The sequence below is a fragment of the Sus scrofa genome, chromosome 13 (assembly GCF_000003025.6).
Source record: "Sus scrofa isolate TJ Tabasco breed Duroc chromosome 13, Sscrofa11.1, whole genome shotgun sequence".
In the NCBI taxonomy this organism is placed as follows: domain Eukaryota; kingdom Metazoa; phylum Chordata; class Mammalia; order Artiodactyla; family Suidae; genus Sus; species Sus scrofa.
In genome coordinates this window covers 74,067,605-74,086,197 of record NC_010455.5, presented here as the reverse complement: position 1 = coordinate 74,086,197, position 18,593 = coordinate 74,067,605, and the positions used below count along the sequence as shown (strand labels likewise).

The 18,593-nt window shown below is 37.9% G+C and overlaps 1 long non-coding RNA gene across 1 annotated transcript in view; it reads right to left on the bottom strand.

Annotated features, from left to right (window-relative positions):
* LOC110256299 overlaps positions 1,881-18,593 on the bottom strand; it is a 96,331-nt gene continuing 79,618 nt past the window's right edge. The window contains exon 3 of the long non-coding RNA XR_002337687.1: positions 1,881-2,962. This is a non-coding gene — a long non-coding RNA (uncharacterized LOC110256299). The remainder of the gene's footprint in view (positions 2,963-18,593) is intronic.

Below are 18,593 nucleotides of genomic sequence, written 5' to 3'. Positions count from 1 at the left end.
TACTCAATGAAAATGCATTACTTTTGTAAGGAAGGGGGAATGGCTAGATAAGGACAGGACTATGAAGTTATTTTGGTCAAATCTATTAAGACCTCAAATATAAAGACTTGCAAAAAACAGTTACTAAAAATTGATAATGAATTTTATATATGATAAAACAACTACAGCCACGTCATATCTGGTCTCCTTTTGTTCCCTTAAGACGAAATGTTAATACCCAGAGTTACTGGCAAATGAGGCTGGGCCAGGTCTTATTTGTAGAAATAGACACCCCCCAGGCAGACTGAGAATATAGTCTCTTCACAGTATTACTTATATTTCTATTTTTACATACCACAGGCCAGGGGGCGTATGTAAACAATTATCCAAGGCCATTGTTAGTGTGAGACTTAAGGTTGAAGGTCCTTTGTAGGTGACTGAGTCAAACTTTAGGGGAAGTTTGAGGTATGAGACTTCCTCACTGTCAGCATCCCCCATCTCTTCTCAAATGATGTTAAATGAAGGTCGATTCATATGCTCAGGTCCATTTGGCCAGTACCCGGTCTTGATGTAAAGGCTTTTGTAATTATAGATTTTTAAAATAGCCATAAGCCTTGACAAGCCTGTTTCTCCCAGAAGCAAACTATCTCTCCAATCCCTCCCCAAAGACCCAGACCTCTGGATATCTGATGTATTACCTTCACAATTAATGGATGGCAGGAAAGAACCCATGTATATAAAAACATAAAAAAAAATAAACTGCAAAAGATCAGCTGTGCCAGCAGGAATCAAATTCAGATGACTCAAAGGGGAAATCTAAAGAGGCTTGAGAGAAATAACATAGACTTAGAAGTCAGACAACAGCATCCATAGCTCAGCAGTTTTACATGGGAACCTCACCCTTATCCTGGAGGGTGATTTGGGAGATTATTTGAAATAATGTTAAGACACATATCTCAGAGCCTGGCACACAGCGAGTGCTCAGAATATGATATGGTGATCATTATTCTCACTGAGTTCTTACATGTTTTCTCATCTGGAAGTGGGTGGTCTGAGCTACTACCCAAAGGAATACAGAAGGCCAATGTTAATACTCAGAGTTACTGACAAATGAAGCTGGACCAGGTCTTATTTATAGAAATAGACACCCCCCAGGCAGACTGAGAATATAGTCTCTTCACAGTATTACTTATATTTCTATTTTTACATACCACAGGCCAGGGGGCGTATGTAAACAATTATCCAAGGCCATTGTTAGTGTGAGACTTAAGGTTGAAGGTCCTTTGTAGGTGACTGAATCTACACACTCTGTCACCTATAACCGAGGGTTATATCAGAGCACTGTGAGTTCTAAATACTAAGGAGCCTTCATTAGGACCAAATAAAGTGAACTATAGGCATCATCTGCACTTTCCCAGAAGATGCGGGATGGAGAAGTTGATGCGAATTTATTTATTTCTTCATTCATTCAAATTTACAACCTGCTTACTCTGTGCCAGGATGCCAGGTTGGTGAGGTCTTCTGATTTAGGAAGGCTGGGAAGTTGACTCAGTCTCCCCTGAGGGCCCTTTGAATATTAATAAATGGCTAGTAATACATAAAACATGATTATTATTGTTTATATGTTGGAAAATTAAAGTTCTGGAGATGGTTGGTGGTCCCCATGGCACAACAATGTCAGTGTACTTACTACCACTGAGACGTATCCTTAAAATCATTAAAATGATAAATTTTATATTCTGTATATTTTATCATAATTTTAAAAGTTAATATTTATTTTTCCTTTCTTAAATGCAGGTACTGCCTTGAATCACATAGGAAAAACATTGACTCTAAGGCAAATGGCCCTCCATCATAATACAAAACAAACTTCACATAGAAATGGAGTCATTTCTTTATTACATTGGGTATGAAAACTAACAGGCATTAGAAAAATATGGGTGAAATCCTCTTGTCATCCCTGGGCAAAGATATCAGTAAATTTAGGTTTTACAAGTCAAGTCAGCTTTCTCCAACATAATGGAGGCTAAAATGAGTCCAGGTGACAGAGAGAACATTGGAGCTGCTGCTCACTGCCTCATTTGCACATCGACCACACTTTGGCAAAAGGTGTTTTACTCTCATTAACAAGCTATACTTTTTAACTAATGTATTTATATTTGTATAACTAGAAATTGCCATTTAAAATCCCCCAACATGCACAGTAATCTTCTTGGTAGCTCCTGGGAGTGCTAGTACATAACTTCTAGTCACAGACTTATTTTAAAATTTTGCCCACATCACAGAACAGAGGAAGCACTAAGATCAAGATTTCACCAGTGCAACAATGCACTAAAGGCTCTGAAGTACACAGTAAGGACTCAAACATTTCTCCAATCATTCCTTGCCTGCCACCACCCAAACAAGCCTCAGAACAATTTCCCTCTAACTGTTGTACTTCCTGGTGGCATTGCTTCCAATCCATTGGACCAGGCTGCATCCCTTACTCCTGATTTAGAGAAATTAGGCCAGATTTTAAGGGAACTATGTGGTTGAGAGACTGGGAAAGTCATTTTTAGGTTGGTCCCTAGAAAGTTGTCTCTTCCCTCCTAAAAACTGAATGCTGGCTTCATGTCCATTTGGTTAAACTTCTAGATCTATCAAAGTGCCTAAGTTACATTGCATTTCATGTAAGAAGCTTTTCCCAAGAATTACAGGAAAAAAGCTCTCTACTGAATGTTATTAGTAGGTTTCTGGCAAGCCAAGAAGATGGCCTTTACAGGCTCTGGTAAACCATCAGACCATCAGAAGCCCCATCCATCAAAAGCATGGCTGGATCTTCCCTCAGAGGACGAGTCCTTTCTGTGGAACCCACCCACCATCATTCATCATGGAACTCTGGAAATCAGGCCAGAGATCTGTCCTTTGGCATATGTTCAGATTCAGTGTTCTTTCTTTTCAGCCCCTTTTGCTTCCATTCAGAAAGTCACTGAAATCATTAATACTGGAAAGAAGAGAGTGTTTTGTTAGTGTTTGGAAGAGAAAAGAACGAAATCATTCAAAGTTTCCAGGAACAGAACGTACTCTTTTCATATGCGTTACATTGTTCTTAGATACCTTATTCATGGAGCCAAGGCAACAGTGAGATTATTCATTTAGTGTTTAGCAGTCTGGACCTGGACCCAGAATTTCTGGGTTCAAATCCTAGCTCTACCACATCATACTGTGACACTTGAAATCTTTGTACCTAGATTTTCCCAGCTCTAAAACCAGGCTAATAATAGTAACTGCTTCACTGGGCTTTGAAGATTAAGTGCATTATTCATATATCCTCATCAATGCAGTCAGATCAGAAGAGACCATTGTGATTACACATTTGGGTTATCAGGTGATTGATTCCGTTTCAACTCTAATCCTGAGTTCTGTACAAATATATCCATAAATTAAGACAGAATCACTATGGCAACAATTAATTTGCTATTGTAAAACATTCCCACAGCCTGGCCATTCATCAACCGGGAGCAGGCAAACTACTGATGTAGAAGTGGAAGGAAATTCCAGTCTTTTAGAAATTTGAGTCTACATCAGAATCAGACAGAAATTTGTGGATTCTAAATACTGGCTCCAGATTAGTATGGGTCCTAAAGGACCTCTGCAGTGAGCAGTGGTTCTCAAAGTCTGGCCCCTGGAACAGCAGCAACATTGTCTGGGAATGTGTTAGAAATATAAATTCTCAGACCTACTTACTAAATCATAAACTCAGATGGGGACTGGCAATCTGTTTTTTAAAAAGCCTTTAGGCAATGCTGATGCACGCTTAAGTTTCAGAACTACATATCTAAAGAACAAATTTGTATCTTTCATAACTTGCCACTCTGATTGGCTCAAAATTTATTCCTCCTCCTAGTAGGATTATAGTGAAAAGGGGCATTCCAGGTATGTCATCTTAACCTTCCAGTCTCATGTCGCCAAACTCTCTGGCAACCAAATCCCATGAAAGTACTTGCCATTTCTTCATTATGCCAGCTATGTCTGTGCCCTGAGTTATTGCCTTGGCTGGAAAAATTAATAAATCCTACTCGCCCTTTAAGACCAAGCTCAAATGCCATCAACTCTGGGATGACTTGTCCAATGTCTCCAGAATTAATTACTCTCCTTTTGCCATTTTATAGTGTGTTGTATACATATTCTCCATAATCCTCATCATACTATATGCCTATTTTTAGTGAAATATGCAAATGTCATGGTTCTTTTTTGCCCACAGTTCCTAAAAGAACACATCTCGCCACTATAAGTCTTAGGCCCTGTCTACTCACGAGGAGTCAGACCTCACTCCAAAGTAGCCAATACTGGCTCACCCACCACTTGAGTGCCCTAGTTCGAATGAGTAAACTGGACTAATCTAAAGTCTCTCCTTTGAGAATTTGAACTAAGAAACATCAAATGGACCATCGATTTGCAGTGGGACATCCAGTAGGAGAATGATGATGTAGCTAAGGGCCATGGTGGGGAAACCATGGAGTCATACATGACTGATAAGCACACCGAGGAATCCCACATGCCATGGGAGGGGGTAGAGCAAAGTGCAGGTAAGAGGAGGGAGATCTCCATGAGAGGTGGTGCGTGTGAATGCAGTTTCTCATGCTTAGTCTACTGTCCTTCAAGTCCTTAATATGAACTTCACCTTGTTTGAATAATCTTGATGGTCTTCTGTCCCTTGAAGTCACAAGAGCACTGAATGAACAGTAAACATCCAGGTAGTGGCACCAAACAACAACCATGTTGTTCTAGTTTTAGATTCCATGGGTGAGGAATTCAGACTAGGCTCAAAAGAAATGACCTGTCTCTTTTTCATTCTCCATGAAGTCTTGGACCTCAGCTAGGAATATTTGAATGGCTGGAGTCTTGGAGGAACTGGACACTTCTTTACTCACATAGAAGCTGTCTTGTTTGGGATTGTCAATTGACATGCCTACACAGGACCTCTCCATATTACCTGAGCCTCCTCACAGCATAGCAGCCTCAGAATAGACAGATGTTTTACATGGCAGTTCAGGGCTTCAAAAGCAAATCTTCCAGTAACCAAGGCAGAACATCTGTGTCCTTTTACAACCTAGGCATGGAAGTCACATAGCATCACTTCCTCTGTACCCTATTCATCAAAGCACTTGCAAGCTAGCAGAGAGTCAAGAGGAGGAGAGACTGACCCCCATCTCTTGATGGGAAGAGTGTTGAACTTGACACCTTGCTTTAAAACCACCAGTAATGTGCTAACAATGGGCTTTTTCTCAAAGGCAGGCTGTTCACTGATTCCAGCTATTGGTGCAGTAAAACCTCACAGAAAAGAGAAGCTAGGGCATTTGCAGATACATTACACTTCAATGTACTGAATGTACTCATCACCATTGAAATGATATGGTGTGGTTTCAATGTTTTTGAGGTGTACAGAGGTTGAGGTACTAAATACTATCTTTCCAAAATCTATTAAGATACGGATTTAGAACTACATAATTTACATTGGTTTAGAATATACAAAGAATACTTACACCTCAATGATAAGACACATCATAAAAAATGGGTGTGAATTGGAGACTGGCACTTGCCATCTGCCTCTACATGGATTGAATCAGGAGCCACTGCTGACCCTTGACACCTCCTAAAAAGGAGCTCAGGGTGGAGATCAGAAGTGGGGCACTCTGTGCTCTTGGGAAAATTATTAGAACAGCTCTTCGGATAGGTATTTTCAGGAGAAGATTTTATGAGTCGAATTCTTGCATCTCCTTGTATCTAAGAAAGCACTAAAATCCTTTATGGTGATATCTGCTTCCCACAAAGAGCAGTAACCTTCCTGAGCCTAACAGCAACCTTCTGTAAAATGTGTGCTTTGTTGGTTTTTTTAAAAAGATTTTTATTTTTTCTACTATAGTCAATTTATAATGTTCTGTCAATTTCTGCTGTACAGCAAAGTGACCCAGTCATACATAGATAGATAGATAGATAGATAGATAGATAGATAGATAGATAGATAGATAGACAGACAGACAGACATTCTTTTCTCACATTATCCTCCGTCATGTTCCATCACAAGTGATTGGATATAGTTCCCTGTGCTATTCAGCAGTATTTCATTGCTTATCCATTCCAAATGCAATAGTTTGCATCCACCAACTCCAAACTCCCAATACATCCTACTCCCTCCCCATTGGCAACCACAAGTCTATTCTCCAAATCCATGATTTTGTTTATTTTCTGTAGATAATTTCATTTGTGCCATATATTAGATTCTAGATATAAGTGATATCATATGGTATTTGTCTTTCTCTTTCTGACTTACTTCACTTAGGATGAGAATCTTTGGTTCCATTCATGTTGCTGCAAATGGCATTATTTTGTTCTTGTAATGGCTGAGTAGTATTCCATTGTACATATATATATATATATATATATATATATATATACCCACATCTTCTTAATCCATGCATCTGTTGATGGACATTTAGGTTGTTTCCGTGACTTGGCTATTGTGAACAGTGCTGCGATGAACATAGGGGTCATGTGTCTTTTTGAATTGCAGTTTTGTCTAGATACATGTCCAGGAGTGGGATTGCTGGGTCATATGGTAGCTCTATATTTAGTTTTCTGAGGTACCTCCATACTGTTTTCCATAGTGGCTGTACTAATGTAATAGATGGTTTTTTTTTTTTATGTGTTTGTGGGAGAAGGTAAACACCATGTCTTACTACTCTGCCATCTTGATCCTTTCCCCCTGTGTGCTTGGTTGCATGTTCCTCCACCCTTCACCAAAATCACATATATACTTACATTCCCCCTACCTTTTGGAGTGGTATTGCAGAGCTATCTGAAATGTTTTCTCACAGAATATAGTCCTTATTTAGCCCCAAACAAAACTTAACTCTCAACTTTTAGGTTGTGCATATATTTTAACTTGACATGGGTAAATGATTTAAATAGACATATCACCAAGGAAGATATAACGATGGCTAATAAGCACTTAAAATACTCAGCATCATTAGTCAATAAGGAAATGCAAAGTTAAAACACAATGACATTATACTTCACACACTATAGAGTGGCTATAATAGAAAAGACATACAACAACAAATGTTGGTAAAGATAAGGGAAAGCTGAGCCCTCATATTTGCTGGTGGGAATGTAAAATGATACAGTCACTTTGGAAAACAGTTTGACAGTATCTTAAGAGTTAACTATAAATTTCTTATGACCCAGCAATGCTACTCTTAGGTATCTTCCCAAGAGAAACTAAAACACATATCCATATAAAGATTTGAACAAGAATGTTCTTAGCAAAACTATTAATAATAGCCAAATATTGAAAGCAACCTAAATGTCCATCAACCACTGAGTGGATAGATAAAATGTGGTATATTCGCACAAGGAAATGCTATTCAAACTGTTAAAAGAAACAGACTAGTGATACATGCTATAACATGGATTAAATCTAAAAACATTACGTTAAGTGAAAGAAGCCAGTTATAAAAGACTACATGTTATGGCTCCATTTATATGGAATTTCCAGAAAAGATAAATTTACAAAGACTGAAAGCAGTTATTGCTTGCCTGGGTGGATGGGTGGTAAGGGGATTTATGAGTAAATAAGCATGAAGGATCTTACTGGGATAATAGAAATGTTTTAAAACTGATTTATGATGATGGTTGCACTGTGTGGTAAATTTTTTAAAAAAATAATTGAAATACACTTGAAACAGGTGAGTTATATATAAAATGGCCTCAACTGGTTATAAAAATAAATTTATCTTTGAAAAATAATAAATTTTAAAATATAGTTTTTATTATTATTCTCCTTTTTCCTTGCTGATCTCAATTTTTGAATATGTGAAACACAGAGTCAACTTGGAAAGATATATTCACCCTATCAAAAACCTGGACTTGAAATTAGAATATGAGACCACGCGAGAATAATTATCCATGATGGATGGTAGCTGATCATGACTAATTGGTCGAGGCCAGAAAGTGCAGAGATTAAGAGCAGAATTTGGAGTCAGACAAACCAGAGGTATGTTGCCTCCACTACTTACTTGATGGGTGAACTTTACTAAATTTCTAGATGAAAGTTTGTTCCCATGCAAAATGAAGATTGAATGGTGCAAACCTCAAAGGATTGTCAGAATTAAATGAGATCCTGTTTTGGAAATACATAAAAATGGTGGTCATGAGCCATTACTGAGTGGCAGTCCAGTAATTCTCCCATTCATTTAAAATATATAATTGTTAAAACAAGTTAACAAAACTGCTTGAAAAGCAATATGTTTAAATTAAATTTTTAAATATAGATTGTGTATTTCAGTGCTTAATAGACATCCAATAAATGTTAGTTGGAAAATAATTTTTTAAAAGTCCATATAGCTCTTGCAGCATTGTCTTGATATATAAATTAAAGATTAACCCAACGTTGTTCTTTCTCCAGATCATATTAGATAATACTTTTTCTCTTTTTTAGCTGACAACTTATATTTAGTTGTTTCTAGGCCACAGTAGATAGTTGTAAGATTTGCGATAAGCATACTATCAGAATTTTTCAACTCCTCTCTTAGCTATTGGCTATGAATGTTCAAGATGATCTCTTCTATAGTTTTGAAAAGGATGGTCCAGTCTTCTTCTCAACCAGTGGTTACTTCTCTTAAAGCTCTCTTCTCAACATCAACTTGAAAAAGGAAGAAAAGCCAGAATGAAATACAGTTATCTCCTCTCCTGTTCACAGCTCCTGTCTTCCCCGACCTCCTCTCCAAGCAGCAGCAAAAGGAGTGAGCACAGTGCACTACTGCTCCGCCTCCACAGCAAGGCTGCTTTCAACAATCTGGTGGGAGTCATTTTCCACTCTATTTAAAGAATAAAGACATCTTTTCCTCCTGATAGATGTCTCTTGCTGCTGACTGCTCTTCCAGAAATTGCTTGAAATTAAACTCAATGGGAACCCCTTTACTGCTGAGGCTGTCTGTGCAACTCAAAACTTCATAGTTGAGGCACAGAAACAGGCACTAAAAGGAAATTCAGAGGCTCTTCTATCCCACTCATCTTGGGTAAGGAGTTTGCTTCCGATACAAATGTTTTAGTAAGAGTTCCTTCAAACGAATGTTTTCAAGATTTTGTGTCTATAACAGATGTGTCTATATATGTGCAGAAAAACATTCTTCAGCAGTAGTTCTAAACAGTTTTAGTTCTAAACAGTGGTTCTCCAACGTCTGTGGGCCTCAGAACCACTTTGAGGGCTTGTGAAACAGATGACTGCCCCCTTTCCCTCCTCATCTCTCCCCTCCTTCACCCAAGTTTCTGATTTAGCATGTCTAGGATGGGGGCAGAGAATATAAATAACAAGTTCCAAGGCAATGCCCAGGTTGCTGGGCCAGGGACTACACTTTGAGACCCATCATTCTGGAAGCGCCACTACTCTATCTGCTGATCCAGATTCTTAGGGTCACCATTATTAACTGCAGTATTCAAAAATGATTTTCTATTGTGAATCTTCTGAATGAAGAATAAATCCAAAACCTTTACTACACTAAGCGCTATCCTTTTTTGTTGTTGTTGTTTCTTTTTTTAACATAGACTTTTGTTGCCTAGGGAACAGACTGAGCTAGAAGAGGTTTTTAAACCAGTGTTTCCCAGCTTAAGATTTTATTTCCTACAAGCCAATAAATATCTTCAAGCACGTCACTTCTCTTTTCCATGTCTCTCCTACCCAAGTTCTATACAGGATTTTATATATTTTTTCTTATCACACACTTCTTCTAAAATGATGAAAAGTAAAATAATTAGTTTATGGTTTATATAAGAAATTAAAACAAGGTTAAGGGTTGACACACATATGCTACTGCTTCTCACATTTGTCCTTTGTGCGGACATTATAAAATTGCATGGTATTTTATCTTCTTCCATTTGTGTTGTGGGGAGTACAGGGTGAGAAAAGTATTATCATGTAATTAGCAGAATATTGTAACCTGGGAAATTCTTAGTATAGGTTTGACTTTATAGAATAGAGGTGGTTCTAAAAAACTGAGTATAAATGAACCTGTATGTCAAATCCAGTTCTCTTACTGGCTCTCATTATGAAATTAAAGATAGGCTCCTTTGGGCAAAAAAAGTCTCTAACACATAATAAATGCATATCCAAGAATATAATAAACTCTTTCAATAGAAAAATTATAATTTTCTGATAAAAATAGTAATAGCCAGTTTGTGCCACAAATTATGAATACAAAGTAGCTAGGGTCATTCCCATATTTGATACACTTGCTTAAAGGTCAGGGGGGAAAAACTGTCAGCCTAGGTGAAAAGAATTTTCTGGATGAAATGTCACTAGGAAAGCCAGCAATGATGAACTACAGCAATCAACATATGCTGGAGATAGCATGTCCACAACACCAGCATGTCTCCTGTGGGCCAGGAGACCTGAAAAACTTTAAAGCTATCCAGTCCCATGGTATATCAGGTTAATTTTTTAGAACAAAAAATTTGGTAGAGTTTTTGTTTGTTTGTTTTTTGCCTTTTTGCCTTTTCTAGGGCCGCACCCATGGCATATAAAGGATCCCAAGCTAGGGGTCTAATTAGAGTTGTAGCCACCAGCCTACGCCACAGCCACAGCAACTCGGGATCTGAGTCCATCTGTGACCTACACCACAGCTCATGGCAACACCAGATCCTTAACCCACTGAGCAAGGCCAGGGATGGAACCCGCAACCTCATGGTTCCTAGTCAGATTCGTTAACCACTGAGCCACAACAGAAACTCCAGTAGAGAGATTTCTTTAAGCAGCAGTGCCATGATGTGGCAAGGCCACAGACTCATAACCAGACAGCCTAGGATCTATTCCTAACTTCGAACCATTAAAGCTACATGACCCAGACCTTGTTATCAGAAACCAGCAGCACTGGCTTAACCTGAGACCTTGTTAGACATGCAGACTCTCAGCCTCTGCCCACACCCACTGAATCAGAACCTGCATTTTAAGATCCTTCAATGATTCTTAGGCAGGTTATGTAGTGGATACACTTCTCAGTCCCCCTTTCAGGATGCTTACTCCCCCCGTGGCTGAAGATGCTGTCCTCTGGATAAGGCTCCTGACTGGAGAGCTGCTTCACCCAGGTCATGCCCCCCTTTGCCAGGGGCAGCCATTATCAGATGACTATGGAGGTCTTGGACCTCTCACCCTACTTGGAACCACTCTGAAGGCCACCTCAGCTTCAGAGCTCCCCCTGTGTTGACAAAGGCTATTGCTAAAACTGCATTTGATTGAGGTTCTCTTCCTGCCCAATACTGCTTTCTTCTCTGGCCTTCTACAGGTGTTTGTCCAGAGAGTACTTCCTACTGAATTTCATCTTCAATCTGCTTTCTGGAGAACCCAACCTGCAACAACATTTATGTCTGAAATGCTTCAACTTTGGTCATGGAATTCAATCTCTGGTTCCTTAGTTTTCTCATTTGTAAAATGGGGATAATAACAGTATCTTCCAAATAAACTTATTTACAAAACAGAAATCATGATTATAAGGATCAATTAGGAATTTTGGATTAACATATACATACTATTATATATAAAATAGGTAAACAGTAGTGACCTACCGCATAGGACTAGGGAACTATATTTTGTAATAACCTATAATGGAAAAGAATCTGAAAAAAGAATGTACATATAAATATATATATTCACACACATATATGCGCATATATATATATATATATATATATATATATAACTAAATCACTTTGCTATGCACATGAAACTAACACAACATTGTAAATCAACTATACTTGAATAAAATAAATAACGGTATCCTCATGGCATCTTGTGAGGATTAAATTGCCAACATTTGTAAAAGTACTAAGAGTATCAACTGGATCATGCAGTGTTACATACATATTGGTTATCACTATAGAACAAGTCTGTGAATAAAGAGTTAACTCCTGCAAAATCTCAGATTCCTTTTTTTTAAAGTACTATGACTAATATGTAAAAATTAAGTTCAATTGGGGAATAATCTCTTTATTTATATATTCAATCACTTTGCAGGAGTTGATAGGAAGGAAGTGTAGGCACACATATCCTAACATGTTATCTGAATTTGGATCAAAAATATCAAGCAGATGAACCAAGTGTGTTATACTGTCTTTGGAATACAGACAATGAAATTCTTATTTCCCTGTAGGCAGAGAATAGAGTAAAACAGAGAAGGACTTTATGACATGAATCAAAAAGACAGTGATACATGGAAGCATTAGAATCAAATAATTTCAGGGGAGAAAGGGATTTCATCTATCTAGCCCAACTATTTGAGCAGGAGTAGATAAATCTAGCTGCCAAATCTAATAGGTATGTGTAAGCCTTATTTTGTTTCTCCTGTCTGTAGTTTTGAGAGTAAATCTCTCTTTTCAGAAACTTAACACACATGCACACGAATGCACAAAACATATCAAGAACTAAAAGCTAATAATTAAAAATGATCTAATAGAAGAGTGGAAAAGGATGTGAAGGCAATTCACAGAGGGTGAAACTTGAATTCCCAATAAAGAAGTTCAACTTCTTTATGAATTCAGGGAATTAAAAATAATAATAAAAAGTAACTTCTATAAAGATCTATAAAAGTTTAAAAATCTGGTAAAAACAGTAATGTTAAGGCTATGAAGGGACACAAATTCCCATACAATGATTTTGAGAGTGTGAATTATCATAGCTTTTTGGAAAGCAATTGAGTAAGATCTAGTGTTTTTGTTATATTCGGGCAAATACCATAGACTGGATAGCTTAAACAACCACAGTTTACTTCTCAAAGTTCTTGAGGCTGCAAAGTCCAGTATCAAGGCAGATCCAGTGTTTGGTGAGAGCCCACTTCCTTGTTCACAGGTGGTCATCTTCTGCAAGTGTCCTCACATGGCAGAAGGGGTGAAGAAGCTTTCTGGAGTGTCTTTGCCAAGGGTACTAATACTGGTCTTTGGTGCCCCACCCTCATGTTCTGATTACCTCACAAAACCCCCACATGAAAATACTGTCACAGTGGAGATTAAACTTTAACACATGAATTTCTGAGGGGACACAAACATTCAATCTATTTAGCAAATTGTATTTAGTAGAAGGGAAGATGTACCTTTCCAGCAATATCAGCTTCTAGATATATACTTTTAGACTGCAGTGATTCTCAACGAAGGCAGTGTTACCCCTCCCACCCACACCCCAAACCTTGGGCAATGTCTGAAGGCATTGTTGTTTATCCCTATTGGAGGCTTGCTGCTGGCAGCTAGGGAGTAGAGGATCCTGCTATACATCCTACAATGTACACATCAGCCTCTCACGAAAAGAAGTTCCTGGTTCAAAGTGTCAGTAGGGTTAAAGCATAGAGAGTTCTGAGTGACAAAAGCATATTGCAAAGAGAAATGGATTTATTCTGCCATATATGTAACACTTTAAAAACAATAATACTGTAAATATATTTAGAGAAGTTTTTTGACAAAATGGACATCTCCAGTAGAAGTCCTCTTCCACACTGACTAAGCTATATCACTTGCTCTGACTAATAGGATAATAGCAAACTTGCCACAAGCAGAGCTTAAAAGGTGCTTGGGCATCATGTTTTGCCTTCTTTGGCTGTTCTTGAGAGCCCTGTGACCACAAAAACATGAATGTTCACAGGGCCATTCCATTGGATGATGAGAAACACTTAAGTAATTCCTGTCATATCAGCTTACACTGAGCCAACTGCCAGGTATATTTGTGAAGCCAATTAGAGATGTATTCCCTTCCCCAGAAAGAAGAACTGCCCAGATGACCTATAGAACTGTGAGAAATAACACCAAGCCACCAAGTTTTGCTACAAACCAAAAGATAACTGATAACAATTGTTTATAGAAAACACATAGGCACTAAATGTCTAAAACCTGAAGGGTAGAGAGAACAAACACCACCTGAATAATGATTAACCCTGAACAATTATTCTGGATAATTATCTCCCTGGAAGAGGGAGGATGTTGGAAGAGAAGATGTAACATTTTCTTGGAAATAACTGCAGAAAGGTCTCCTAGTTTTAGCTCTGGCATGTAAAAGGCTTGAAAGTTGTCTCATCATTGCAGTAAAGAAAAAAGCTCAAGAAACTGAAAATCAATGATTTTCTTATACCCATAAGAGAATTAAAGTCATAAGGCACACTCCCCCCTTGAAATCTAGAGAGACAGGCAAATACAGAGAATAATTAAAACTGAGATCACCTTACCTGGAGCATCAGGGGGTAGAGCCATGAACTTGTAGGAACACTTAACTCATTGTTTAGATGGATTGTTGGAGGCTAAACATGAGCCAGCGTTAAAGTGAGTAAAACCTGGAATGCATGGTCTTAGGGGTATCTACATTATGGTGGGTTTTATTCCCAGGAACCCCACCACCACAACAAAAGACAAGGCATGATAAAAGTCAAGAAAAAACAGAGCCTGAGGAGATAAAGTGTATATAAGAACCAGACTCAGGTAAGGCACAAACATTGGAATTACCAGATAGGGAATTAAAACCAGTTATGATTTATAGTGGCTACCATATTGAACCCTCAAACTGTAGAGTTATGTTGACTTATACTTGTAGCCCTGCTGTGCCTTTGATAATCTGTGTAACCTGAAGAAAAACAATAAAGCTTCCTAAGCTTTCTAAAAACACCAAACAAAACAAAAAACAAACAAAAAAGCCAACTATGGTTTATGTGTTAAGAGCTCTAATGGAGAAAGTAGACAACATGCAAGAACAGACAGGTAATGCAAGCAAAGAAATAGAAAATCTAACAAAAATCAAAAGGAAATGGTTTAAATAAAAAAAACCCCTGTAATATAGATATATCGTAGTTTATGGAATTATTTCCTTATTGTGATACCTGAGTCTCAAATTTTTGCTATAATAAATAATGCAGTGGTGAACAACAACAAAAAACACTGTAACATAAGTGAAGAATATCTTTGATATGCTTATGAGCAGACTATAAACAACCAAGGAGAGAATCATAAAGCTGGAAGACGTGGCAATAGAAACTTTCCAAACTGAATTTAAAGAGATAAAATGGAAAAATGAAACATGATATCCATGGACTGTGGGACAATTTTGAAAGATATCAGAAGGGTAAAAAAGAAAAAAAATGGAATAGAAGAGATATTTGAAGTGATCAATAGCAGAAAATTTTCCAAAATTAATAATAGCCATGAAACCTCAAGTCCAGAAATTTCGGAGAACACAACATAGAATAAATATGTCCAAAAAACTCCTCCTATGCATCTCAGATTTGAACTGCAGAAAACCAAAAATCTTCAAAGAAGCCAAAGAGGGAAACACCTTACCTGCAGATAAATAGGTCTAAGAATAACTACAGTGGACTTCTTGCTGGATACTATGTAAGCAAAAAAAGAATGGGGTAGAATATTTAAAATGTTGAAAGAAAAAAATCACATATCTGAATTCCCTATTCAGTGACATTATCTTTCAAAAGCAAAAGAGAAAGACTCTCTGGATAATTAAAAGGAATAATAGCAATATTGTAAGAGATGAGAGAAAGATTGGGTATATCTCAGCATCTTTACTTTCTTGGAACTAATCTCTTGTAGTCCATTACTTCGAAAAATGGACCTTTGTGACTGACTTGATGAACTACTGGGATATTTTCACTTTGGGATCTGAATTAAGCCATAACAGGCTTTTCAGACATGCAACTTTTCTAACATTTATTTGCAGTACAACATGTATCTCTACAACTTTCAATAAAGGTAAAAAAAAAAAAAAAAAACAAACAAACTTCTAGCATTCTCAGCCTTTATTTGTTCCCTTTCCCATAGTTCTATGTTTGGAAGATGGAATGATTATAAATCTCTGAAACTTTAAATTCTTCTCAGACTTTCTTTTGATAAAACTGGAAACTAGGGGTGTGTGGAGGTGACCAAATACTAGAATGTCTTAGGTGCACTAAACTAAACTACCACCATTTTGGCTGGGTTTGCCATTAGGTAATTTTTATCATTGTGTCCAAGCTAAATCTTATCACTTATAAATTTTAAGCAAAAAATCCTGTTTATTTGGTTCTCAGTGGATTTTGGGTGTTATGCCATAATACCCTTAAATTATTTATACATTTAAGAGATAGCATTGAATCAAAGTTGGCGTTTGGACACAATTTTCTTTAGGATATATGTATTTTTTCTTTTAGGGCTGCACCTGCAGCATAGGAAAGTTCCCAGGCTAGGGATTGAATTGGAGCTACAGCTTCCTGCCTACACCACAGCCACAGCAATGCAGGATTCAAGCTGCATCTATGACCTACACCACAGCTCAGAGCAACGCTGGATCCTTAACCCACTGAATGAGGCCAGGGATTGGACCAGCACCCTCATGGATACTAGTTGGGTTCATAACCCGCTGAGCCACAACAGGAACTCCTAGAGCACATTTTAAATCCCTATTCTAATTGTTTTCTTCACAAGTCAAAGTGGTGGATAGGCTTGTTTTTCTTTTAAAAGTACCTGTTGTGTTTTGTAGTTTTCCATAAGCAAGAACAAAATTGGAAATCTATAGCCTTAGCAATTTAAAAAATTGTATAGTTATTATGCAAACATACCAGGTAGACATCATAAGCAATTCGCTTTACAACACCTGTTAAAAATATTTTTGCCATAAAAGGTATAATTTTTCTACTGGATAAAATAAAAATAAGTAAACACGTGCCCTGTCTCACTAGATAGTCTCTTCATGAAGTCACAAATACGCATTAGAGGTAAAACAACAACAATGAAAACAGGAATGCAATTCATTTCATTTTCCAAAGGGATTTGTGCAGAGGAATTGACATTTATAAAACATACTATTAGCAAATTGAATGTTTATTCAGTAACTTTCCAGCTTTAATTATTCTTCCCTATAAAACACAGTAAACAAATGCACTCCTTGAGTTTTTGACAATTCATTCTTCAATCTCCAGTCTCTAGAACTCAATTAATGAGATTTTATATACCTTATTCACATGACACATGTATGTTCAGCTTGGAATTATTAAAAGAGTAGAGTTAAATTCACCTTTTATGGGTGACATATGAAAAAGTCTTGAATGGATGTGTTAATGCAATTTCCTGGGAGCTAAGTGGGTTTATATTGGGTATTTAGAATAAAGAATGTAAACAGTGCCTAGCATAATGCTTGGTTTATATAACTACCATTCCTATCAAGTGCACAGTTCATGGTCAAAATTATCATCTAAGGAATATAGGCTACCTACTCTTGAAAGCCCCCAAATAGCTATATCAGTTGGAGGTTTTTCCTGGAGGTGACTGTATCCTGATAGCCTAGATACCCTGGGCTCTGTATCACAGCCAGGCCAATCTGGTAGGCTTCAATTCCCGGGCTCCCTGTCAGCTGGCTTAGGCTGATGGGAGGTGCTGGTGGGAGTTTGGAGGGCAGCAGGAAGGGAGAAACCAGGGTATTTTCTCCCCTTCCTCTCCATTTCCAATAGCTTCTCCTGCTGAAGCTGGGTCTCCTTCACTGCTCTAGTTCATGCTAAACAGGGCTATGGTGGTTTTAGCTTCTCCCAGGTAACTCAGGCTCCTGGGCTCTGATATACCTTCCAGCCTAAGGGTAAGAGTGCCTTCTTGCTATGGCTAATCTCTGGGCTGTTTTCCATTCTGGACCTGGCTTCACAGATCTTCCCTCACCTTTTAACAATCCCCTATATCTGATTCCAGAACACTTACGTAGTTTCTGTTTTCTTAAACAGACCTAACTAACACATTGACTAACCTGAGAAGGTAAAAGGCATTTGTTAGAAGACCACTGGAGTCATTTACAAATTGATGGGGGAGCTGAACAAACAAAGCTTGGGAGTATATAAACTAGGACAGCTTTAGGAAACAAAGTACCAGAAATTCAAGGACAGTCTCTTGAGCACTGCCATCGTATGACTCAGCTCCAGCTACCTTCTACTCTGTTTGCACCTCCACCAGAGATTCAAATTTCCAGAAGAGGGAACTTTTTTGTCAAGGTGGAAGCACAGGTCTACCCCTGTGATGGCAGTGGCAGTGGTGATGTTTGAGAGAGCCAGAGGAATCCTAAAGAATGGGAGGCAGAAGTGTTCCTTGGAGGACAGGATTCAGGAAAGACAAAAATAACTGATGTCCACTGTAACAGTGACCTTGCCATGATCAGATTTTGGTCCTAAATGTTGTATGCTCAGGACATTGATTTTGTGGGCAATGTGGAATGAAAACATGTCCAAGGAACAATTAATTAATCAATTTCAAGTGCATTAATAAATTAATAAAATTTTCAGATACTGAGTTTATCAAAAGGCTAATTTACTCATTTGCAACAAAAAATAAAATTGTCAGATAAACTATACGCTTAAGATGGCCTGACCAGCATATTCTTTCCTTTTAGGCAAACCACCTGGAAATCGGATAATAGAAAATTAATTTGTGTTGCTGGAGGGGGGTTGGAGAAAAGGGAACATTCATACACTGTTGGTTGGAATGGAAGTTGGTACAGCCCCTATGGAAAAGAGTATGGAGATTCCTCAAAAAACAGAATTACCATATGACCCAGAAATCCCACTCCTGGGCATATACCCATGTAAAAC